Source organism: Podarcis raffonei, chromosome 2, assembly GCF_027172205.1.
Source record: "Podarcis raffonei isolate rPodRaf1 chromosome 2, rPodRaf1.pri, whole genome shotgun sequence".
Classification (NCBI taxonomy): Eukaryota; Metazoa; Chordata; class Lepidosauria; order Squamata; family Lacertidae; genus Podarcis; species Podarcis raffonei.
The window spans coordinates 58,796,231-58,822,405 of record NC_070603.1 but is presented as its reverse complement, the minus strand read 5'-3'; the positions used below and the strand labels follow the sequence as shown (position 1 = coordinate 58,822,405).

The window sequence follows — 26,175 nt, the reverse complement described above, 5'->3', positions numbered from 1 at the left end:
AGCAAAATATTGTCTGCATGTTTTCCCTTAATATATCTGCAAATATAACGGCGAGAGGCTTGAAAAAAATTTTTTATACAGATGCCACCTTTTTCTGGTAGCATCCTCTGTGCCTTTAACAATTGTGCAACAGCTAGAATTTGAAAAGGTGCTTTTTTACCCCACAACCTGGAAATGCAGCAATCAGGAATTGCACTTGCTGAATCTTTGCCCGTTATATAATTGTTAAAGGCCCACAAGCACTGTCCCCCAGGCTAGATATACCGTAATCTTGGTGTGTGGTGGGGGGGAAACATGTAATACACTTTCATCCCTGGGAAAGGTTATGTGAGTCAAACCTCATTATAAAGACCACAAGCAGCTTTGATGAGTCCTGGTTTCCCTCTTCTGTACGCCAATTGATATGACTCCTTTCCACCTTCCTACTCCACTGTGCTGAAAAAGGCTGTTGCTGATGCCAGGCTAAACGAGTTACTAGGTAAGGTGCTTCAGGAGTACCCTCTTGCTGTTACTGACTAATACAGGCACACTTCTGGAATTCATATTAGAATGATGAATCACAGCTACAAGTAACCTACTTACACAGCTCACAGATGCTGTCGTCAAATCCAAAGGATACTATTCTGCTGAAATGTTCTTAGTTTGGGAGCAAATAAAATATGTGAACTATAACATGTCATCACATGTCTTTCCCATTTCCTACTTGGCAATGTGTATATTTCTTAGCAAATGTTTTAATTTGTGAATTGGATTCAGCAGTACTGAGGTCTCGCTTAACTTCTGCCAATCACATCCAAAGCTACAATTTCTAGCTTCCAATTCTGGAGTTGGAGAATAGCATAGAGGGGAGAAATGCAGCTTATCTTGTCTACTGGCTGTGATCTGAGGTCTATTTTTTTAGTAATAGCTTTAAACCACTAACTATCCTCCCCTGCCTGCCCCAGAGGAGGGGGAGAATATCACTTTAGCAGCTCAGGATGGAACTTCAAACTAGCCCTTCTCTGAGTGTTGTAAGATATGAGTGTGTAAGCTGGAGAGCTGTAGCATTGTTGAATGTGGACTGCAATGCAAATGCAAATGCTGGGGTGATGGGGCTGCAAATGCAAACATTCAAGCAGGTAGCACTTGTCAGAAAGAAGTAAGACCAGCTTAGAATCCAAAAATTACTTGCTTATTTCTTGGCAAGAGAACCAGCATGATAGTATTACTAGCATATTAATCTATCGGACAATGATCGGGGAGACCAAGGCAGGTTCAAGTCCTTGCTCTGCTATGAAATTCACCTTGAGTCAGTCAGTCATACTGCCTCACAGAGCTATTGTAAGGATAAAGTGGGGAAGAAACTATGTTGAAATAATAATAATAAATACGTTCTCCTATATTAAGTAAAACAGATTGCTGCTCCACAAACCCAGGGTGGGGAACATTGGGCCTGGAAGCCAAGTATGGCCCTCCTCCATGTTTGGTCCTCAGGACTCTCTCCCAAACCATGCCCTTCCCCAGCCCTGTTTTTTTGTCTGCTCTGCTCATGCTTATTGAACTAGACCAGGCTTCCTCAGACTCGGCCCTCCAGATGTTTTGAGACTACAATTTCCATCATCCCTGACCACTGGTCCTGCTAGCTAGGGATCATGGGACCAAAACATCTGTAGGGCCGAGTTTGAGGAAGCCTGAACTAGATGAAGGGATGTCTGTGCATGAAAGAAACCAGGGCTGGCCCAAGACATTTTGACACCTGAGGGAAATCACATAATGGCATCCTCCCCTGCCAGGGAAGAAGGGGTGAGTGAAGATCTACATTAGGAACAAGGGGAAGAAAAAGGGTAGGAGGAGACCAGCAGCACTTATTCACCACGAGGCCACTGTAGATGAAGCATGGGGATGGGGGGTTGCTGAGGAGGTGGCAGATCTGGCCTCAAAGGAGCTATCACTGCCACCTCACCTGTGGCAGCAGCAGTGAGCAATGCATTCCTTGGAGGCCGGATCTGCTGCCCCTGCCAATCCTACCACCTGATGCAATCACCTCATCTTGCATCATTGGTGGGCCGGCCCTGGAAGAAATGAGTCTCCTGCACAAAGGTAGAAGTAACATTTGTTGCTCTTCCTACTTTTGTCCCTGGCCCTTCTCATCGCTGGTTTGTGTTGGGGGACCCTTTAACCAGCAGGGAATATGGCCCTTCAACGGGGGAAAAAGGTTCCCTGCCCCAGGCACTGCAGGTGAGGGTAAGTCAAGGTACATTCCTTTAGTAAGGGCTTTAAAGAAAGGTTAAATTGCCCGCTAGCACCCTTTGTCTGACAACAATGACCAAGCCATACCAACAGCTTTGCATAACAAGGCAGCAGGCCTCTCAGCCAAATGTTTCAAGATAGCTGTTAAGTCTTCACCAAATTGTCCACATCCTTCCTCTGTGAGGTAATTTCCATGCACAGATTTACAATCCTTTTGTTTTCCTACAAATAATAACTGGCTGAAGTAACTAAGCCTAGAAATTCCAAATTTGTAAGGGTCTCCTCAGCCTAAAAGTAGGGCATCTTAACTGAATTGAGCACTTTTTTTCCTCATCAGAGCAGATGAAAAGTGACAGATTAGTTGCAGAGGATTTTGTGTACTTGTTTTGTTCTTTGGCTGGACTTCAGGAGAAAAACAAGTCTCCTTTTTGCAGGTAGCTGAATTTCTGTGCATTGATTTCATAAGTTTATTCGTTTATTTACATCCCACTTGGGGCCCCTTCCAACTCTACAATTCCATGAATCCATGATTGATAGTCCAAGGATCTCCAGGCAGCATACATGCCCCCTGTCCTCACAGCAGCCCTTGTGAGGAAAAGTTGGCTGAGAGGTGGTGACTAGCCTAAACTCACTCAGTGAAGTTCACTTTTGCATGGGGATTTTGACTTAAGTCACCCAATCCCTTTGTTTGATGGTCCGACTGCTACACCACAGTTCATCTGCAGCCATAGAGGAAGACCTTTAGGAAGTTGGTCAGTCAGCTTTCTCAACAGCAGGGCAGCTGCAGCTTCTTGGCAGAAAGTGCTGTAAAGGAACGCTAAGGAGTGTCTCTTTTTTCACACATAAAAAGCAAAGCTAATGTCAGTGACTAAGCATTTTCTATAAATCAAGCTGAAACAGCATTTGGAAGCCTAGTAAAAACCTGCAGATATATCGGGGAGGAACCGGAAAAGTACTGTAGTGACTTGAACATTACATAGGTCATAGATGAAGTATAATGGTTATTATTCGTCTTAAACTTGTACCTTGAATGAAAAGGACTTTAAAATTCAGTTTGATGTCTCCACTTACAGATTTAGAAACTAGAATGAATCAGCTTGATTAAAAACATCCAGGGTTGTAATTTGGGGTTCCTTTCCTCCCCTGTCCCACTTGCTTTACTCTTTCACAAGCCTACTTTCCTTAATAGTAGGAAGTTTCAGAAGCAACTTTTACACAGGACCAGTTCCCTTGTGAATATTGAGGACTTCTGATGTTGTGGTTTTTAAAGTTTTTTACAAAAATGCAAGTTAAGTACAGAGCAGCAGGCAGACACCTAGACAAACAAAGCTGGTATTTAAAGCAGCATCCGTTTCCCCAAAGGAACAGCACGCAGTCTACACAAGACTGCTTCTTTTCAGAAAGCTGCAAACTTTCAGACTTATTTCTCTTTTTTCTGGCTGTGTTCAGAACAGTCAAGTGGCTTCCTTCAGTCCCCAGTGTGCAGTAGCTAGTAGCCACCAGCCTTCCAAGGCTATTAAGCAAGCACCTTCAGATAGAAAGCTATACAAAAGCTTCACAATAATGTCATTTTGCATCTCCATAGAGCAAACTGTCAACAGTTATTAAGTGTGGCTTCCAACTCTCATCCATCAACATTTGGATCACTTAATGCTTTTACCCATTACATTTCAGTTAACTTTATGCAGTCTCACCTTGGCTTTTGGCTGCTCCCTTGTCCAAGGTGTACAGAGAACTGCTCCAAAGTGCAAGCTGTTCACACAGCTGCAAGACAAGAGGGTACAGCAGCCAAGTTGCTTGTCAAGCTAGGCTGAGCAATGCTTAATGGAATGCGGGAAATGCTGTAATGCAATAGTGCTAGCACAGAAATTTATCAGCAAGCGTGAGAGACTGATCTTGTGGGTGCTCACTCCAGATCACTTATTGCAGGTTACGTATTCCATAACAGACTTTAATCACCATTTTTAATTCTTCACACAATTCAAGATGGTTAATGACAAGTGACTGAGTCATCCTTGCCATTGCTCTTCTCCCCTAATTCACTGCTGATTTGTGCCATGGCTATTTTAGTCTCCTATTCCACTTTATTGATTTTGAGGTCAGGTTCACACCATAGTGTGATTGGTGTAAAACAAAACCAATCACCTTCATCAATCCATCTGTATGGGGGCGGGTACTAAGCTCTGGCCCTCCATATGGGACTTACACAAAGAGGCATTTTGTAGATTTGTGGAGCTTCCATCACCTATAGGTTAACAGAAGAGAAAACATTAAAAACCTTTGTGTTCCGGTAGGCATTTGGAGGCTTGGATTAAATATGGAGTTTGGTTTATTTTAACATACACAATATTTACTTTTTCAACCATACGTTTCTTTATGCTTTCAACCAGACTATTTCTTCACTCCACTGTAACATATATACCAAGCTCAAATAATATGAATGTTAAGCAATGTTATTTTATATTCATGCCACAACTTAAGGAAGGCTTCCTCAGTCATTTCAGGCCTAATCTTGAATCCTCTTGCCACCATTTCAATAGTCCATCTGGTATTTTCTCTGGCTCCTTCCAGTCTATGCCACTGCCTCCTGTCATACCTCCTCTCATTGTTTGAACACAGAGACATGGACACACAACAATATCACCCCACCACTTCACATCTTTCTCCTCACTTCTCTCTTTTGATTAGTTTACTCCACTGTCTTTATAAAGTTCCAAAGAACAAAAAGAAAAGCAAGTAAGTGGGATTCTCACTTCTTAGGAATGTCACAAACTCCTCATAACACACTGTATTTTATTTTAGTTAGTTTAGTTTAGTTTATTTTAGGATATATTTTAGCCTCTTTAAAAACTATGTTTACTCTCTTTGCCTATTATTCTCTGCAAAACAGCTGCAATCAATATACCTTTGTCTAAATGCAAATATCCTTCAGGAAAGCCTGCCAGTAATAAGAGAGGGGGCGGGGATGTACTTCCTGGAAACAAGGACATTTATAATTACTTTCCTCCACTTACAAGCCCCGAAAAAGGATACAGCAAAGAGTCTGCCTGATGTCACTAGGCAGGGAGTTCCGAAGTATGAGTCTGTCACACTAAAAGACTTATTCCTTACAAGTGCAGAATGAATACTATGTGGCACATGTAATAATAACAGTTACAAATATTGAAGTTGTTGTGTGAGCATATCCCTCAAGGAAACTGATCCCAAACTGTTACGGGCTTTATATACTAATAGCAACACCTTGAACCTGGCCCAGTAACAGACTGGCAAACAATGCAGATCTTTGAGCATATGGGGATAACAGTATTTGGCTTACCTTACAGCAAGGGTGCTAATCTGTGCCCCTTCTGATGTGCAGAAATGCCCAGCCAGATGGGTGGGGTATAAGTAATAAAATTATTATTATTATTATTATTATTATTATTATTATTATTATTATCTGGCCTAGTATGTCAGAGTTCAAGGATGGTGGGAGTTTAATGACATCTGGAAGGCAGCATCTTCACATTGTAAGGCTTACAGGGGGCATGTAATCAGTGCAATAGTGTACAGTATCTGAATCACTTACATTACAAAGTGCTAAATTTGGAGTATACATATTGGGAGGAAGTTGTATTTTAAACACTGAGAATTAAGTTGTTCACTCCAGTGCTTAATTGTGTTACAGTTTTAATAATTTTATTTGTTTTGTTTAATTGTATATTTTTATTGACGTTGCTTTGTAATTTTCATTTCCATTGTAAACCACCCTGGGATGAATATTTAGAAAGGGTGATAAACAAACAAAATAATTGTTATTTTTATTGTTATTTAATTAAAGGATCAGGAGATAAGCCTGATTTTTAGCTATGAGCCAATGGTTCTGTCTGTCATAACCTGAATGGGGAGAGAACCCTAATTAATATAATATGTTTGCTTGGGAAAATCTGTTTTTCTCCATAAAACCATCTGTGCTAAGTGGAATGTGGTGCAATAGAATTGCTGATGGAAGCTTTAAAAACTTACAGTTGCTGATGCAGAGTTCTGATGCTTGGATTTCTGTTTCACTGTATAAAAGAGTTGCCAGTTGTCCTTTGATCAATACTTTGTATTCTAAGCTGACAAATTATGTTCTTAAAAGTAGCACAGATCTTTGAAATAAAGAGGAAACAAGAAGGAATTAACATTTTAAAAATGTATGTTAGAAAGGAATCTGAATCCATGTGGCAATCTTCACTCCTAATTGTGTCTGCAAATTATTTTTTTAAAAAAACATTAAGATAATCAGTTTATATATATATTGGGGTGGGGGAGGGAAGAGGAGGCTGCAGCACCCCTAAAAGTGTACAAGCTTTGATCCTGCTAAGATCTAAGCACAAAGTGACAGGGCACGTCTGAGGGTTTCATCAATGCAGGCTTTGGAGTCTCAAAGCCCAGGTGTGAAGCTGCTCCTAAAAAAACACTCCTTGGACACTGAGGATAATTATTATTGGTCAGTCACTAATACCGTATCCCATTTTTTGGTGCTCTTGGATGAGAGTGATTGTCTGGACTAATTTTAATCTGATTTCAGGTCTGGTGACTGCCTTTGACACCAGATGGAATAAACTATGCCAGAAGAAGGACATTTGCATAGAGCACACTTCTGCTAATTCTCCGGTCTTTCAATAACATTGACCATGATCCGCTTCTGGATAGGTTCTCTAGGTTGAGAGTTGTAGACTTGGTGATAGGGAAACTCTACTCCTGTCAATTTCAGAAGGTGCTGCTGCTCAGCCCCACTGCACTGATGCTGTCTTGTCCCCCCAGCTATCAAACATTTACATGGAAATGCTGGGAGAGGTCATTTTGGGATTTGAAGTGAGATGCTATTAGCATGCTGACAATACCCAGCTCTGTCTCTTCCTCATTGGATTAAGGTGAGCAAGTGGAACAGCAGAACCAGGGCCTGGAATCAGCAATGAGCTGGAAAGACAACTCAGTTCTGTGGACAGGCAGTGTATTTGTGAAGAGAAATTATATTCAAGCTGTTTCAGATGGGGTTATACTCCCCCTAAAGTGGCGAACACCAGACCTGACAGCTGAACATTGTCCTCCAAGACCACGCCTCCTCTCCTTAAGCTCAAAGGTGGAGAACTGGATCTGGTCCACTGGAAGGTCAAGTTTGACAGGCAGGTGGGATCACCCATTTGTCAGTCACCTGATATCACAAGCCCCATCCCCCTCATGGCTCATGGCCACACTTATCCATGCTGTAGTGATATCCAGGGACGACTGCTGCAATGCATTATGTCCTCTTGACCCTTGTCCATCATGATTTATGAAAACTAGCCAACAGGGTGTGGCTGGAAGGGTCCAGGTTGTGCACAGGGAGCAGAGGGATTGGCCCTTAAAAGAGGTGGTGGTGCATCCCCTTCTCAATTAAAGCTCCTAGTAGCACAAGAACTGATGGTGTCTCCAGCCAGTTCTTCTTCCGACAGTACTGAAAGACCTTTGCTGGTTTCCACTTCTCTACCAAGCCCAATTTAAGGGGTCAATACTGTCATATAAAGCCCTACTCTAGCCCAACATCAACCTTCCCAGCAGAACAGGCCCTATTGGGAGTACCACCACCCTCTGTGGTTTTAAGAGTGGTGACACACGAGAGGGCCTTCTCTGTGGTTGCCCCCATGTTGTGGAATTACCTCCTCTCTGAGGTGTGTCTTGTACCATCACTGTATGCTTTTCAGCAGTTGGTCAAGTCCCACCAGCGTGGTGTACTGGTTAAGAGCGGTGGACTCGTAATCTGGTGAACCGGGTTCGCGTCCCCGCTCCTCCACATGCAGCTGCTGGGTGACCTTGGGCTAGTCACACTTCTCTGAAGTCTCTCAGCCTCACTCACCTCACAGAGTGTTTGTTGTGGGGGAGGAAGGGAAAGGAGATGGTGAGCCGCTTTTAGACTCCTTAAGGGGAGTGAAAGGTGGGATATCAAGTCCAAATTCTTCTTCTTCTTCTTCCTCTTCTTCACCACCATATCTTTGGTAGAGTAGATGGCTTTCCTCCTCCTGCATTGCTGTCCACTACTGTTCTGTGCTACTGTTTGTTACCTTGCTATTGGTTGTTTTGTGGTCTTATTTTATGAATATAATGTAAATTGTACTTGCTTTTAATTGTGACATTTTTGTAACTCACCTTGGGGTCAGTTGGTAAAGGGCAGGTTGTAAGTATAAATAATAAATAAATAGGCCCGCCTTTGAAGCCTGTTCAGTTACTTCAAAATGCATCCACTGGGCTCTGCACTAGGCCTGATCTGTGGGAACGTACGCCTCTGGTATCGAAAGAGAACAAAAGTATACACAATGAGGGTCCACACACACAATAACATGAACAACAGGACTGAATATACATTTTTATAGTTGCAGTGCACCATACAATGAATTTGGAATACTGGTAAAAGTCCGTTTCGACTAGATGCAGTCTTTATCAAGTTGTATAAAAAAGTCCTAATTTCTTGGGAAATATTTTCATGCTAAACTCCAATAAGAAATGCTGCCAAGTTGTAATCCACCCACTTGTGTGGAGATAAAAGAATTCTTCCTGTTGTGAAGCAGACCTCTGAAAACATATACTGTAGCTCACTACATATCCCATTAATTAACAGTCACAAGAACCATGTACAACCTGTGATTCTTACCATAAGCGTGTCACTTGGATTGTTATTAAAGCCTGGCCATCTGAAAAGTTCTCTGCCTTTTGTATCAGTTCCAGGAATGGATAGATGTAGCTCCCAACTGATGTTAATTAATACTTGCTGCAAAAGTATCTATTTTCATACACTCGGAAAACAAAGTAAGTTGGAACTGTCACAATGGAAAGTGCTGGTTCTTGCCTCCAAACCTTTACATGGTTTGTGAACCAGGTACCAGAAGAGACACCTGCTCCCACACCAACCTGTCCATGCACTGAGGTCATCCTTGATGGCCCTTGTATTGAGATCATATTCTTCCAGGTGCCCTGAATATCCAAGATGAGGCAAGTGGAAATAAGAGAGCTGGAGAGTCTTTTCAGTGGTGGAACTCAGCCCTCCAGATGTTTTGATACTACAATTCCAATCACCCCTGACCACTGGTCCTGCTAGCTAGGGATAATGGGAGTTGTAGGTCAAAAATATCTGGAGGGCCGAGTTTGAGGAAGCCTATTTTAGACTCTCCAGCAAAGATGTTTTCATTATCCTAGGCTTTAAAACGTATTATTAGATAGTAGCTCTTTTTAACATGTTGTTTGTTATATTTAATATATATGATATAATGTTTTTGTTAATTACCCTGGAAGTTCAATGGAAGGGTGCTTTATGAAACTTGAATTAAAATGAATTCCAGCTATGTCTAGACTTGGGTGCCAGCCCCAGAACTGGATGCTTGCTACCCTGACTGACAAGTTGTTCACATTCCTTGTTATGTATATTTCCCCTGAACCTGACAATGAGCTAAAGTGGATTTTTCCTTTACTGGGGGCAGGTGGGTGGGCTATGAAGTCTACTGTAGTTACAACGCTAGTGGGATTTCAAGAGGCACTGTAAAAAAAAAAAAGTATTGTTTATTAGAAATAATGGGAGTAGGGAGGAACAATGGCAATACGAAAGAAGGAAATGTGCACTAAAGTTATAAATATGGATGATTGTCAGAGACGCTGAAGGAAGTCCAAAACAGTCATAATTTGTTGTATTCGGGATAAAATGTATAACTGGATGAAAACTAATAAAATTTATCAAAAAAAAAAAGTCTACTGTAGTCTGCTGAGGATCTCACACATGCTATGCTGTTCATCTATGCTGGCATGGGTTTTTTAAGTCCTCCAGATTTTGCTGAACTACAGCTTCCATAGTTCCACACGGTTAGCCATGCAGAGTGGGGCTGATGGGCCAACAACAGCTGGAGGGCCACAGCTTCTCCACCCCTAGTTTAGAGCATTGTTCCTTCCCCAACCTGTTGCCCACCAGATGTTTTTGGACTACAACTCCCATCAGCTCCAGCCAGCATGGCCAATGATAAAAGATGATAGGAGTTGTATTCAAAAATGTATGCAGGTCAGTAGGTCAGAAGAAAAGTAGGAGGCATATGAGAAGACATATATAGGTTGCTGGGTCAGTACTGAGAACATTTTTAATATTCAAAGAAGCTCACATGGAAGGAAAGCAAAAGTCACTCTGTTAATAATAAAGCTAACATGGCTCTACAGTTAAGGCATACTTTATTAACTTCAGGTCTTCCTTTACTGTCTCTGATTCCTGTGGATCAGAATGTTGATTTCTTAGAGCCTCGGGTAAAAGGAATCTCAGGTAATCTAAAATGTGATTGAATAAATCTTTTCATTTTGATATCTCTATATCAAAGACAGCGAAGACAGGAGTGCCTGGCATGCTCTGGTCCATGGGGTCACGAAGAGTCAGACACGACTAAATGACTAAACAACAACAACATATTGTATTGTTTCCTCCCTCACAATTCTGAAGGGTATTTTGCCTCCTCTGAGACAGACCGAACAGATTTTTAAAATCTTCCAAGGAGATTCTGAGGATTATACCATGATCAGTGCATTATCACTTGGTGACAACATGGAAGCAGACCTTCTCAGTGACAGCACCGTCCTTCTGATGTCCTTTCCCTTTGGTCATTTGTGAGGTCAAGACAGTAATGACATTTAGATATTTCTTAAGAATCTACATGTTTCCCTGCACTCTGACTTTTAGGGGGTAATTTAACATCACACTCTTCCAGTTGTTCCATCTGCGCAAACATTTCAACTTGCCAAATGGAACAATCCCCCCAATGCATGCTATTTTGGGGGTTCTCCTGACCCCGCAAGACAATTTCAGGGAATGGGGGCAGTTGAGGGGGGCAGAAAGCCCCTTTGTGCAAGTGGAGTCCTTGTACAGTGCTTCTGCACACTATTTTGTTTTGTTTTGTTTTGTACACTGCTGAAGTTTATTTGTGATAGACAGTTGCATTTTGTTTTAATCTAGCTCTTAGGACTCTTTTGTTGAATGTAGTAGATGTGTTTTTATTGCTTTCATGTACAGTGCTTATAGTTTTCTGCTATATTAAGTTGTAGAAAAATGTGGGTAGCATAATTGCAAAAATGTCTGGGCCCTTCAAGTGAAGAAGTATTAAATCACGAATCTCCTGCATAATATGTAGTTTGTCTCTTTGAGGTTATTTATAGAACTATGAAGAGAAGCATTTGGTCAATTAAATCTAGAGTTCTCCTGTACTCTGTTCTACCAAGTGAATCCATAAAAAGCAACAGCCCATCTAAATGTGCTTAGTAATAGCTAGAAGAGACTTTCATAGCTATGGTAAAATCTGGGGATCAGCAACAATGGCTTCTTCTTCCTGCCCAACTATTTTAATTTGCATCACAAATATTAAGTTTCCCCACATTCTTAGCTCTGTTGCAAGAAGGCCTGATAAGAATAAGCCCTTTTAAGCTCCTTTAGTGTCTGAATGGAAATACATAGCATAAATTCAAGTTAATCTGGCCTGATGAAGATCAGTAATGTTTGGCAACCATAAATAATGTTCTCTGGATGAGGTACTTGTGAAAGAAACAGAGCTGTATTGCCACCATAAGACTGGGCCACTTCTTTCCATGCAGATCAAAGACAGATTCATGCTCTTCAAAGACTGGCAGGAGTTGCTTTGTACAAGGGAATAGGAACACTCCTCAACATATGGGGAAAGGAAGGTTGTTTCAAGTTGTTACTTAAATGGCTTAAAACAATTCAGATGTGAAACCATATGGGCCTGGGGGCTCCCACTAGACTGTACATTTTACTGCAGATAAAGCTAATGGTCTGTGTGATGACTCGGCTTTATGCTCAAGAGGTAAAAGTTTACATGACCAAAAAATCATCATTATTCAGTGTTACAACAAGGGAGTATCTAGAGACAATGGTCCTTGATATATTGAACATATTCAAAGTGCTATTGCACTTAGTCTCTTGCTGATATTACAACAGTTAGCCTTAATTATGTGCTCTGAAGGATTTGTATATTAGTTTTTGTTTCAATTAGTGATGACAATTAAAACATAGTTCTAATGTTCATCCCAAATTATGGGTTGTATCCAGTACTATTCTACTCAAAGTAGACTTATAGATGTTAATGGTCTCACTCAGTAAAGGTAAAGATAAAGGACCCCTGGACGGTTAAGTCCAGTCAAAGGCGACTTTGGGGTGCGGAGCTCACCTTGCTTCAGGCTGAGGGAGCCAGCGTTTGTCCACAGACAGCTTTCCGGGTCATGTGGCCAGCATGACTGAGCCACTTCTGGCACAACGGAACACTGTGACAGAAGCCAGAGCGCAATGAAACACTGTTTACTTTCCCACCACAGCAGTACCTAATTTATCTACTTGCACTGGTGTGCTTTCGAACTGCTAGGTTGGCAGGAGCTGGGACAGAGCAACGGGAGCTCCATTGTGCGGATTTGAACTGCTGACCTTCCGATCAGCAAGCTCAGTGGTTTACACCACAGTGCCACCTGCTCCCTCTTCTCGCTCAGTAGAAGGCAAGCTGACTGTGCTCTGAAATGGTACAGCCCACTCAGAGTTTGTGAGGCTTCATAAAATTGTTCCATGTTCCACAAAGTAAGGTGAAATTTATTTCCTTAAATGCTGCCGACTTTCAGAATGACACTGATCCAATTTCTTTGGTGGTACTGTTTTTTTTTGGGGGGGGATGTTGAGCTTTTTGTGTCTTCTGATATGATTGTTGTAGCTTCAATACAATCACACTTACTAAAATATAGAGATGATGGAGAATATAAGATAAATACCTTTTTGTTTGTTTTTTTTTGCCAGACATTGAAAAGAAGGAAGACTTTAAAAAGAAGAAGGGTTGAAAATGTTATGTGTGGACAGGACTGTGGTAGAGCATGGAAGAAAATTGTATTGATTAATTAATCAATTTGAATGGTCCCCAACCAGGGTGGGCCAAAATGGTGGCCTCTAGCTGTTTCTGGACTACAATTCACATCATTCCTGGCAATTGGCAATACTGGCTAGGGATGGAGTTGTAGTGTACAAAAACATCTGGGGTGCATCACATTGACTACCCCTGCCCTAGGGCTATTCCAGAGCTCCCAGGGGTGAGGCCAACTGGTCTAGGGAAATAATTTCAAACATTTGAGAGTGAGACAGGGGCACTGCCAGAAGCTCAAAAGACCCAGGGCACAGGGTTATGACATAGATTTGCAAATGCTGATTTATATAGCTGTTTTAAGTGTGCTGGTGTTGGGTAAAGTATATGATGTGGCTATATGGGAAAGGCCCTTCTATGTGGGAACCTCCCTCCCTTTGAAGCTGCTGCTGGTGCCAACGCTCTGTCTCTTTCCTCTTTTTATGAAGGGTTTTTTATTTATATGCAAAAATAAAATAAAATACAGAACATGAAAATAAATAATGACACAGAATTATCAAAGATATTAAAAAACCCTGTAGTTCTTGGGTGTATACAGTTTTTCTATTTTAAACAACCTTGGTTACAAACCTTCTGTATCTTTTGACACCAATTGAAAACGGCACTTGTTTCCTCTTGCCTGAACTGCTTGAATTTAGGTAGCTTCCATCAGCCTTACACTGTTTTGCCCATTCTATCGGTACGTAGAAATTGGCGGTTTTAAGTATTTTATTACTGTCATAGAAGTAATGAATAGAACAAATAGAAGTTTGATAATACTGTTAGGTTTTTGTGGCTGTTACTGGCCCTTAGATCATCTGATGAAGTGTAGGCTAAGCATATTTGAAATAAATAAAATATGTAAATGTATGTATAAAATATAAAAACTATATGTCCTCTGAACAAAGAAAGATGGTCAGGGTTTGGGGTCTCACTTGCACTTTGCTTTGCATCATGCCCAGCTGCTCTGTAAGCAAAGTTTTTGGGAAAAGGAAGGGGCAAGGGATGGGGGGGCAGCCTGGGCCAAGGATGCCCCTGCTTGGGTTGTTGATCCTGAAGAACCATCTCTTAGACGGGATCACATTCTGGCATTGCTTTCATCTGCCTATATACAGAATGATGGTATCTTTAGCAAGCCCATCCTTCGAGTGTTCAAGAGCTATTGCTTCTAATGGAAACAATAATATGTACTCCAGATGTATATTTAAGCTGGCTAGGAATCTGATTGCTCTGCTTCTTCATTCATAAAATTATAGTTCTCAAAAGGAAAATGCAGTTTTACGTGTGTATTTTTAAGATGGCAGAGTATCATTCAAATGCTCTTTTTTCTTTTTCTTTTTCACTCAATAGTTTATAATCTGGTTTGGCATCAGTCGCCATTGTACATTTCATCTCTCCCAGTGTCAAACTGTTTTATGTGTCTGATTGGCCATCTCCACATTACATGGGGGGGTTGGGAGAGTGGAACCCCTGTAATGTGCCTACACAGGAACCCAGCCGTCCTTCCTTGCTGGGGAGGGCACATGGCTCAAGCAGAGATGCTTTTCATGTAGTGGTCTGTGCTGACCCCTATTGAGCAGGTACTCCAGACATATTAAAGCTCCTCATCTCTAAGCCTTCAGTCAAGAATTCCTTTCTGCCTAGCCTGAGATGCAGTCACCAGCACTTTCACATTCAAAGGCTTGTCAAAACCACAGGACCTTTTGCAGAGACAATTTAACAAGATGTGGAAGATTTCAAAGCCATAGAGAATGTTTCCATGTTACAATATACATGTGGTTGAAAATAAGTGAGGCTCAGCATCCTCAGAACAATTTCTGTGCGGTTTGGCTTAAGCCACATGGACATTAGTTTGTGAGAAGCCTCTGCCACAGAGGAGGTCTTGCAAATCAAGTGAATTTGGGAACAATTTCATGGTATTTTCAAGACTCTGTCTGCGGTCAACACATATTCCCCTAATATGGGAAAATGTAAGAGCAAACATCTTCAGGAAGAAGGAAGAGGCAAGCATGCCAGGGCAGGCTACTTAGGGCGACTGTACCCAAATTTGTACATGGATGGTGCTTTGGGTCCCTAAATGATTTGAACTGGAAGCTGTATTTCAGGAACCTGGTCTATTGACCAGTGCAAGGCAGGCCCAAGGTACAGTGGTACCTCGCAAGACGAAATTAATTCGTTCTGCGAGTTTTTTCGTCTTGCGAATTTTTCGTCTTGCGAAGCACGGATTCCCTGGGTATTAACAGTCGTAAGAAAAAGGAAACAAACTCGCAAGACGTTTTCGTCTTGCGAAGCAAGCCCATAGGGAAATTCGTCTTGCGAAGCAACTCAAAAAACGAAAAACTCTTTCGTCTTGCGAGTTTTTCGTCTTACGAGGCATTCGTCTTGCGAGGTACCACTGTACTAGTCTTTATACCAGACCTGACCATTCCAATAGTTGCATGCAGCCTGCCAATCCCAGGAGCCTATGCTGCACTAAACATCTCTGTTTGCCTCTTGAAGAGGGCTTTGAGGCTTGGGTAGCACAGTCAACTTGGAATGGTAACTTTGATGTCTTACATACTTACATAATTTTATTTGCGTGCCAGCTTTCCATAGCAAAAGTAGTCATAAACAACAAATAGAACATCAAAAAGCACACAACCAAATTAAACGATTTCCACATAAATCATAATAAGATATAAAATAAAGATACAAAAAATTAATATCAAAAACATGCACATGGTAACTCAGTAGGCTGGGCCAGGCCTTGTTGCTCATTTCAGGGAAGGGTTCCTTATCCAATTTTTAATTTTTAGTATTACTGAATAAGGAACCATTCCTTTAAATAAGGAACAGGTGGTAAGCCAATCCACTAGACCCAGTTGCTTTCCAAGGCCCACAGTCCCTGATTGAGCACTTGGACATGCAGACTCAAGCACCCTGCAGTCTCTATCTCCATACTGCAGAGGCAGGAAGAACAGGAACCAGGATTACTAACTGACAAGGGAGGAAGAGAAATGTATGCTGAAGGACAATAGGAAGATTGCAGAGAAGCTGAATTAATTATTTGCGTCTGCCTTCGCTGTGGAAGAAGTAGGTCAGATACCTGTGCCTGAACAGACTTTCTCAGGAAGGAAGTCTGAAGAACTGCAGCAAATAGACAGAACAAAATATTAACTCCTAGGACATTAACAAATTACCAGCTCGTGATGACATCAAGCCAAAATTTCTTAAAGACACAGGAAATGGTCGATCTTCTTTAAAATAAGAAGAAGAAGGAGCTACAAACAGTCTGCATACCAGGGAGCTGAACTGGTGTTTACAAACTAGAAGAGATATATTTGTGTCATAGTGGACAGCTGAATGAAAAATGTCAACTCATTGTGCAACAGTTATATAAAGACCAATTCTATGCCTGAGATTACTTGGAGAAGAACTGAAAATAAATTGCCAGAATCATAACACTCTCAGCACAAATCTATGGTGTGGGCATGCTTGGAGTACCATGTACAGTTCTGGTTAACTCACCTCAAAAAGAATATTTAGAGTTGGAAAATGATTAGGGAGCTGTACCCTTTGCCCATGAGAATAAACTACAACAATTGGGGCTTTTTAGCTTAGAAAAAAGTGAGTAAGTGGGATATGACAGAAGTTAAATACAGTGGTACCTCAGGTTACATACGCTTCAGGTTACATACGCTTCAGGTTACAGACTCCGCTAACCCAGAAACAGTGCTTCAGGTTAAGAACTTTGCTTCAGGATGAGAACAGAAATCGGGCTCTGGCAGCGCGGCGGCAGCAGGAGGCCCCATTAGCTAAAGTGGTGCTTCAGGTTAAGAACAGTTTCAGGTTAAGTACGGACCTCCGAAACGAATTAAGTACTTAACCTGAGGCACCACTGTAATGTATAATGTGGAGAAAGTAGATGGAGAGCCTTCCTTGCTTCCTTTCTGATAATACCAAACTTTGAATTGTCCAATGAAATTGATTAGCAGAAGGTTCAAGACAGACAAAGGGAAGGACTTAGTCACACAAAACATACTTAACATTGAACAAATTCACAGAGGATAAAGCTATCAGTGGCTCCCAGTCATTATACCTTTAGGTCATCAAATAATCATTCATTGAGTTAGTAATGCCTAACTTGATCCCATTGATCTCCACCAACCCTGATGAAGCATGCATATGCCATCCCAACATTCCTGCAAAGCAAGCAAGTCTCACAAGTGAACATGCCGTACCTCATCTTTAAAAGCTTGGCAGATGCGGCATGGAAACTTGTTGGGACATATTCATTGATTCCGTCCAGTTCTAAACTTCTTGCCCTGCTCCTGAAGTCCTGAATCATGACCCCTCAGCACTCTGTCTGCTGCTGAGCCTATACAGTTCATTCCATGAATAAAGGTCTCTTTCTTTCTTACAGGTAAGAGCCTCTGCTTGCTTGTTTTTATAGCAGGAGACAAGACAGTGACTCCCCAGACCCAAAATGGGCACAGCACTGCTGGAGGAAATAGAAGGATTTTATTGATTAAGATCACAGGGCAGTTCACAATATAAAAATACAAAATGAGAATACAAAATACATAATAAAAACAAAAATAAAACCAGTAACACCCCTCTCCCACAAACAGATTTAAAATGACATAGAAGGTTAAAGGGAAATGTTTTTCCCTGGTTCCAAAGGATGCGATTTGCTAGATTTTCTTGCTGCTCAGAAAGTGTACAGTGGCCCAAGGGCTTGAGAAATTTCCCCAGAATCGTGGTAGTGGTGGAAGATAGCAATGTAGAATGGTAAGGATTATCAACTATATACTGTCATTACAAGTGCTAGTTGTTAGGCTTTTCGTTCATCTATGCTTTTATGTGGCAGGTTGCAATGTGGGGACACCTGCCCATCTTCAGACTAATGAAATTGTCAGGATAGTACACCTTACCTACAGAGATGTTTTCAGACAACATAGTTCAGATGAGCATTATATGTAGCGGACCCAAGGTAAAACACCAAGGCCTTAGTTGCTACGGTAGGTCCTATCTGATTGTTTAGACAATGATAATTTTACTTTCAAACACATTACAAATTTGGTACTGCCAATGCTTCTATATTAGCAATGCTTTCTAAAAACCACTTGGCACTATACCACTGGGAAACACCAAACATATATATAAAACACTATTTAAAAATGTGTATAGAATAAAAAAAACAATTCTAGTCCCACCAAAAAAATCACCATGAGAATGTGAATAAAATTACTGGAATACAATGATAAAGATATCCTCTGTCCAGAACGATGCATTTGCATCAAACTGACGTGACAGACAATGCCTAGAGACCAAACATGCACAATCCTCCTCCACCCCAACAAATTTGGCCAACAAATGTTTCAGATGGAAGAATTTCCTTTGACCAGCTGTTGAAGTTGAACTCTGATTTAGGAGCTTACAGGGATACAAGGGGCATTGCCAGATCAGGCGCTAGAGAGACCGATGGAAATGATGGGATAGAGTAGAGCAGGCTTCCTCAAACTTGGCCCTCCAGATGTTTTTGGCCTACAACTCCCATGATCCCTAGCTAGAAGGACCAGTGGTCTGGGATGATGGGAATTGTAGTCTCAAAAACATATGGAGGGCCGAGTTTGAGGAAGCATGGAGTAGAGCAATGAAAAGGGAGTAACAGATGCAAACAAAGCAGGCAGGTTTAAGGATACAGGTAAACTCCACTTACAAACTGCTGAGGAGCCTAAAGGTAGTAAGAGATACCTCCTACCTTTTACAAGGGCTAGTGAGAGGCCAGGACCAATGAAACAAATTAGCCCCCAGTGAGTTTTGCAGCTAAAAAGACTTTGGGGCAGGACTGAGGAGGAGTGATTCCTGATTTCCTGTTTCTAGAAAACTCTCTGACTCACCCTCCTCCCCAGATATCAATACTGCATTCTCCTACTTGCACTGCTGGCTGCCCACCTACAGGGATTTGGCAGCTTGATGCCTACATTCTCAGGATGTGACACATTGTTTTCTTTAGCAATCACTGATTAAACTACTGTTTTGTTGTTGCGGCGGCTTTGGTGAAATTCTGAGGAATTGAATGTGGAGTTACAGTTCAAGGCATAACCTCAGGTTATGTATTTGTATTTTTATCAGAAGCCACAGATAACGACAACCAACCTTGTAAAGCTTATTCCTGGAACCGCTATTGGTGTGTTCTGCTTAAATTCAGAACATCATTAGCTTAGCCTCTCTGCTATTTAGGAATCAAGGTAAATAAAAATTGAGTAGCCAATTCAGATGTATTAAAAAAATTAGTATATATCTGAATTGGTTACCCAAACTCAGACTTCTACTCAATGTGGCAGTGTGCCAACTCTCGAGGTCCCTTCAGCAGCACCCCCATAAAGTATTTGAGGGGCCCACACACTCCAAAGTTAATGGACATTGCCATTCAAATGGGGTGCAAGTGCTTACCCCCCATATTTTATTCCAAATTGGCACCCATGGTGTACTTTCACTGCTTCTCAGGAGAGAATTTAATGTGTGGGTCAGGGTCCATCATGTCTTTACTGGCTACTGGAAGAGGGGAAGATGGCCATCAGAATAACTACACATCAGACTCAGATCTGACTGTGTAAAGGAGCGACAGAACACAACAGGAATGGGTGAAGCAGCCCCATCTCAGTCTCACCAATGTAGCTCTTGGAACCTATGTCACAGATACATTAACACCTCTCCACACCTTTATCCTGATTACAGGTAAAATAGCATCATTACTCTTAATCTTAGGTTCAGATACAATTGTCTTCATCATAAGACCCTATTTTATCAATGAAAGATAATTTGGCACACGCACAAGGGCCTATAGCAGACTCCATATTCCTCTTTCCTCCCTGGTGGGTGGGATTCAAAAGAGTTGTTCGGAATACGAAACGGGGTCCACTCGCACAACAGGACTTTTTCGTCCTCCCCCTCCTGTGGCCCTTAAATATGCTCTTGAGGGATGGGGGAACCCATGGACAGGTTCAGCGGGTGCACATGGTGGGATGGAGTCTCCTTGTGTGAACAGACCTCCTTCCCTGCATGCAAACCCCACTTAGCATTGCACTGAATTCTACCCAGTGGTGACAGCCAGGAATTCCAAGGCATACAGCCACATTGGCGGATGCTTCTGCGGTATCAGGGCCAGCTCAAGACATATTGCTGCCTGAGGATAAAATGGCACCCCACCACTACCACTCTATGTACAAAAGCCAACTGGACTGGCAGATGAATCATATTTCTGTACTGGCAATGATATAGTGTAGTTGTGCGTCACCCCAGTCTCTGAACAGCGCAAGATTCCAGGGGCTCCAGGCGCTTACCCAGGGTTTGTGTTTCCTTTGGAAATGAGGCACAGAAGAGATTGCGGTGTCTTTATGATATATGATTTACATGTACAACCTGAGCCTACGATGGAGGAGTTTGCAGCATTAACACCCCAAAATGGCCTTATTTTCCCTATAGCTACAATCTTGGATTCAAATAGAAATCAAACATGGCTCCCACTCTCTCCAGCTTGCTGCTTTTTCCTCTGGCTCACATCACTGCCAAACTCTGCTCTCAACTCTGGCTGCTCTTTCCAACTATCAAGCATCCCACCTTTGCTCATGTCAGATTGAGATTAACTCAAAAGGTGATCAGGAATGTGTTGCCTTGAAATCATGGCAACTCTTCAAAGTGAAAAACATCCCTCCTTTTGCAGTCATTCAGTTCAAAGAACTACCCAGCATTAAATATGCTCGTTTCCTAATGAGAGGTAATGCATACATATTAGAAATCTGCTCCTCTCAGCGGGAGAGGGAGAAGGGGATGCCTGTGCCACATTTAAAATATAGCTAAAACATACCATCCTGCAATCTAATTTTTACTTAGTATCTTAATAATAAAAAATACTTAGTATTTCTTCCCTGCATCCACACCTGTCTCTAAGAAATGGGTGATTTTTTACTGCTCGCACCCTGGATAAATTAATGTTTCAGACTAATTTGCTTACACGGAAGCTTTGCATTTTGCCTTTTCCTTGATCGTAGAATCATAACATTGTAGAGTTGGAAGGGACCTGAGGATCATGTAGTCCAACCCCCTGCAATGCAGGAATCTCAACTAAAGGATGAACCCAGGAAGCAGCACCTATATGTAAGGTTCTGTTTGGTCCACTTCCTGAGGAACTGAGAGGCAGAATACAAGAGACCTCTGTGGATATTACAGCTGGATAGCCAGTTTGCCCTGTATTTCTTCTGCATAGAAATACAACTTGAACCCCAGCCCAGAAGTTCAGTTGGGGAGGACAGACAAAAGAAGATGTAAATAAAACCACCCGCTTTGGGTAGCCCTAATTTTGAAACTATTAAAGGAAAATAAATATGTGCCTCAGGCCTAGAATTGCTGTACTGGAGAGATTAGCAAACCAAATTGCTTTAAGAAAGAGAGGGGAAACCCTTTGGCAAAACTTAAATCTGAAATCCTTTAGATTCTCTTTGAACACCTGTGTAGTGGTAATTGGCAGCTACTGTGCAGAAGAGAGATGGGAAAGCAGAGATATTGAGGGTCTTCATTGCGTTAAAACACTGAATGAGATAAATGATGCCAGTGACCTAAAGACAGCTGTCAGCCAGCCAGTGCTCTACCAATCAAACCACGAAAATGATGTCATGCTGGGTAACAGCAATAAGGCCTTAAAAGCCAGTATGTTTCTAATTAATGGCTATGCTTCATGGTACTGAACAAACATAGTCCATAAAGAGAGGCAATATTGAGCAGGGGGCAGTCATCACCCCCCCTTCAGGTCACCTAAGTTTTATTCAGAGCAGACCCATTGAAATCAATGGACCAAACTTAGCCATGTTCATTAATTGCAACGAATCTGCTCTGGATACAACCACCCATGGAATTGTCCCTCAGGAGCATCTTTGTCTCAGGCAAGCACAGTGGTTGTCTATGATGTGCAACTACTATTATAAACAATATTCAACTCCTCCATACGCTAGTCCCAAGAGACAAATCCCTTGGTGGTTGATTTTTCTCAAGAAAGAGGGAAAGAGTAACTATCTTATGCTGATAACATTCCCCTAGGTACTGTGAGATACACGAAAAAGCAAAATCACAATAAATATTTGCAATTCAACTGGCATAAGAATATGACAGCTGTTCTCGTTAGATCAGACCAAAGGTCCATCTGGTTCTACATCAGTGGTGGACATTGAGCTTTCAAATTTCAGCGGTGCCCTGGACAATGCTAAAATTCAGCACCCTCTGCCTTTCATGCTCTGTTCTACAGCATTGTTTTGGCACCCTCTGCAGCACACGGTGCCCAGAGCGACCGCACTGGTTGTGCCACCCTAAAACTGCCTCTGCCAGCATCCTCCTTCCCACAGAGGCAGCCACCCAGATGCCTCTAGGAAACCCACATCCCATTGGATTTCAGTCCCTTCCTGAAATCTGACATGGCACCCATCTTTGTGGTATTGCTGGCTTTGCCTATCACATCCATGTCTAGGGTGTGCTGGTAACTATCCCAGTATGTTTCCCTGAAGACCATAGGTTTCAAATAAAGAAACCTGAGAGAGGGGGGGGGGAGAGAAGCAAGGTCCCACCCTGAAGAAGTTAACCAGATGTCTTTTTGGGTTCCTTCTAAATTTTTAACATTGGTTGGAATAACATGCAGCACTTCACATATTTTTTTGGGTGAGCAGCATGCACTCTGGAGTCTGTATTAGTGGCTCTCTGATTGCCTTTGCTGCACAATGACACGGTTTTGCTCTTAACTGCTCACAAACAGCTCAAGTAAACAGGGCCTTAATTCCCCATTGCTTTTGCTCTCGGTGGCATTGTGAGGCTTTGTTCATTAATGCTTAGGATGCTCTCGGGTCTTCAGTCAAGGCAGAAGGTAGCATCATTAGGGGTGTACAAGTCAGTGTTTACCTGCCACCTCCTGCTTAATTACAGAGCCAGCCTAAGAGCCAAGAAGAAGGGGTGGGATGCCACCAGAGCTTGAAAACAGTGCGGTGCTGCCAACCTGATTTGCCACACCTGAAGGGAAGGTGTAGAAGAATGCAAAGGACTGCTCTATCAAAGCAGCACAGCAGAGAGCCCATCCCCTGGGATAAGCAGCAAATGTAGGAGTGCTCAGAAATAATTATATTGGAAAATAAGCAACTGCGTTACCGGGGCTGTTTTAGTCATTAGCTAGCACAGATGAAAAACTGACGTACCAATGAAAGTGCTGGTAGCAGCACTATTGCACACAACACAAAGGTTATCAACCAGGTTGGGAGCAAGGCTGCAAAACACTTCCAAATTGTCATTGCCTCAGCAGAAATTTGGGGAGAAATCCAACCGATTCTCTTTTTAAGCAATTGTTTCCAATTCTTCCCTCTACTCGCCAGCTCTAGCCAGCGCTTTCTTCCAGCTGAATAGAATAAGCTTTTTGCTGATTCCAAACACGTCTTTCCCCGTTCATTCTCAGCACAATGCACAGAGAATGAGGTACACAATTCCCGTTAACAAGAATGGGAGATTGCTCCCGTCTCCTGCCTTCCTGCACATCATGGGATAAATGAGGGTAAAGTGTTCAGCACAGAATGCTGGACACACAACTAGGCTTGGTTAATGGGAGTTGACGACTCTGCTTTTTTGTTAAAAAAATAGATAATAAAAATCTTACAGCAGGGGCAGTAATCCCAAGCACGGCCACGACTCTTACCTGGCATTTCTAAGGCTACTGAAACAGCCTGGATAAGCGAGAAATGAAAAGCATTTCAGTTTACTAGTTGCATGTTAGTAATATATGCAATTGTTTTAATCTACGTAACTGTTTTATGTAAGTTACATCAGAAATCATCTTGGGGTGCCTCGTGGCAAGTGATTTATAAATGAATTGATTAGATGAATAAATAAGAGGAAATGGTAATGACAATTTTCCTTGGTATATTTTTCAAGAGGTTTCCAATTGTGTGGCCTGCTTTGATGCTTATGGCCTCACCACTTACATTGTTACTGTCTCTACTCCAATCTATTTCTCATAGAGGCCCTGCGGCAACCACACTAGTCTACAATATCTCTTAGTTCATATTCATTCTCATGGCCTCAGCTGCAGCCTTTACATTGGTGACATTCAAAACTGTGTTTCTGCCCTTTAACCACCACCACCCCTTCTTTTAGCCCCTGTATCTTTGCCATCCCCTTTCCTTCTGGATGACACCAACATCTCAAAGTGAACTTGGAGAAGTGAACATTCTCACCATAGAATCATAGAACTGTAGAGTTGGAAGGGACCCAAGGGTGATCTAGTCCAACCCCCTGCAAATGCACAAATTCTGCCCATAGCCATCTCTGTGTAGGCTCAAACCACCAAGAAACCACTCTCATAATTATAAAACTGATTTCAGGATAGAGGATGACCTAAGCCTGTAATCTATTTTGCCATCTTATTTTCAAGTGCCAGGTATCTAAATCCACAAGGACCATTTTTAATAGGAAGGTTGAGGTTTTCTGTTATCTGTCAAGGTCCTGGAGGCTGCACAAAACTGCTGCAAGTAGTGTATTGTTTCTCACCCCATCCACATTCTTACACATTGCATGCTTGCTCTTCAGAAATTGTCATAGGAACTCTATGACCAAATTTAATTTTGATGAGATTTATGAACAGTGTGATGTCTAGCCCCCCCCAAACGTAGAGGATGCACAACTTCCACTGAAAGCTTCCTTATCCTTTCTCTAAATGGAGTGAAGCCATCAATGGCATATTAGCATCACACCTAGCTGTAGTTTATGTGATGAGTCTGAATTCTTCAGCAATCTAGGGCAATCAATATTTCAAATACACTGTAAGCATTAAGCATATATTTGATTTCATTTGCATCAGCAGAAGGAAACACCTTCCCTACACACCATTTATTTTCTTTACAAGGGGAGGGAAATGTTTCCCCCACTACAAAATGTAACACAAGAATGTCTTCTGTTGGGGATGATGTTTGTTGGTACAGAGTTTGTTCCTCATGCTGTTGGTTGGTCCTCTGGTTCGCTGCCAAAGGTTTTGAAAGAACAGTGCAGATTTTAGCCAACTACTTCCCAAGAACTGCATATGACAGTTCTGCACAACACTGTAGAACGAGAGGTTTTCTTCTGTCTACTTTTCCCAGAAAACAGTAGGAGGTACTTTTTTTTTTATTCCCAGAAATTTGAAGTTCAAAAGCTTTTGTTTCTCCCACTAACTATAACAATGCTCACTTCCTCCAGCACCTCTTCATCAAAACACAGAAACATTGCATAACAGCTGAACACAGGAAATGAATGATCACAACCAATTCTGGCTAACAGAATGTAATCACAGAAGACCATATTCCTAAACCACTTGGAGGGCTTCCAAGCCAGTCGCCTGGATGGTGAAAATGCAGCAGCAGCAAAAGCCACAGAGCTTCTTCAAGTTGTTTCAGCTCCACCCTATCACAGAAACACGTGAACTCTGTCTTATTCCAAGTCAGATGATGGCTTGTCTAGCCTTGTACTGTCTTGCTTCAGATGCCAGCAGAACTCAGCCAGAGGTAGTTGTATTTATACCATCAGGGTTCAAAATGCAGCAAACCAATTTTTATTAACTATTTACAAAATAAAGCATTAATAGAAAAACTATAGTCACTGCTGCCCCCAGATCATTTCCTACTGAAGGCTCTTTTCGGATCCCACAAGCAATACATTTAAGCATAATCCTCTTAAAGTGATAGTGTCTCCCACACAGAGGTCTCTTCCTAGTGCAGCTATCCAAGATATTTTGAAGAGCGTAAGAGCCCCATTGGATCAAATGATGTAGTCCAGCACCCTGTTCTCACAGTGGCCAATCAGATGCCTATGGGAAGCGCACAAGAGGAAAATGAGCACAACACCACTCTTCACTGGTATTCCCCAACAACTCACAGTCATGGGTATAGTGTCTCTAGCCATAATGATGAAGCAGACTGTAGTCTTCGAAAGCTTATGCCACAATAAATGTGTAGGTCTTTAAGGTGACCCAATATTCTGTGTTGTTTAG

The 26,175-nt window shown here is 41.9% G+C and overlaps 1 long non-coding RNA gene across 2 annotated transcripts in view; it reads right to left on the bottom strand.

Moving 5' to 3' along the window:
• Nucleotides 1-26,175, bottom strand: part of LOC128407877 (uncharacterized) — a 50,219-nt gene that overhangs the window by 17,659 nt on the left and 6,385 nt on the right. Inside the window, exons 2-3 of one of the 2 annotated variants that reach the window (XR_008328925.1) lie at nucleotides 17,363-17,622; nucleotides 6,235-6,359 (exon numbers count right to left, since the gene is read on the bottom strand). This is a non-coding gene — a long non-coding RNA (uncharacterized LOC128407877). The remainder of the gene's footprint in view (nucleotides 1-6,234; nucleotides 6,360-17,362; nucleotides 17,623-26,175) is intronic. The other variant, XR_008328924.1, reaches the window with a different exon arrangement.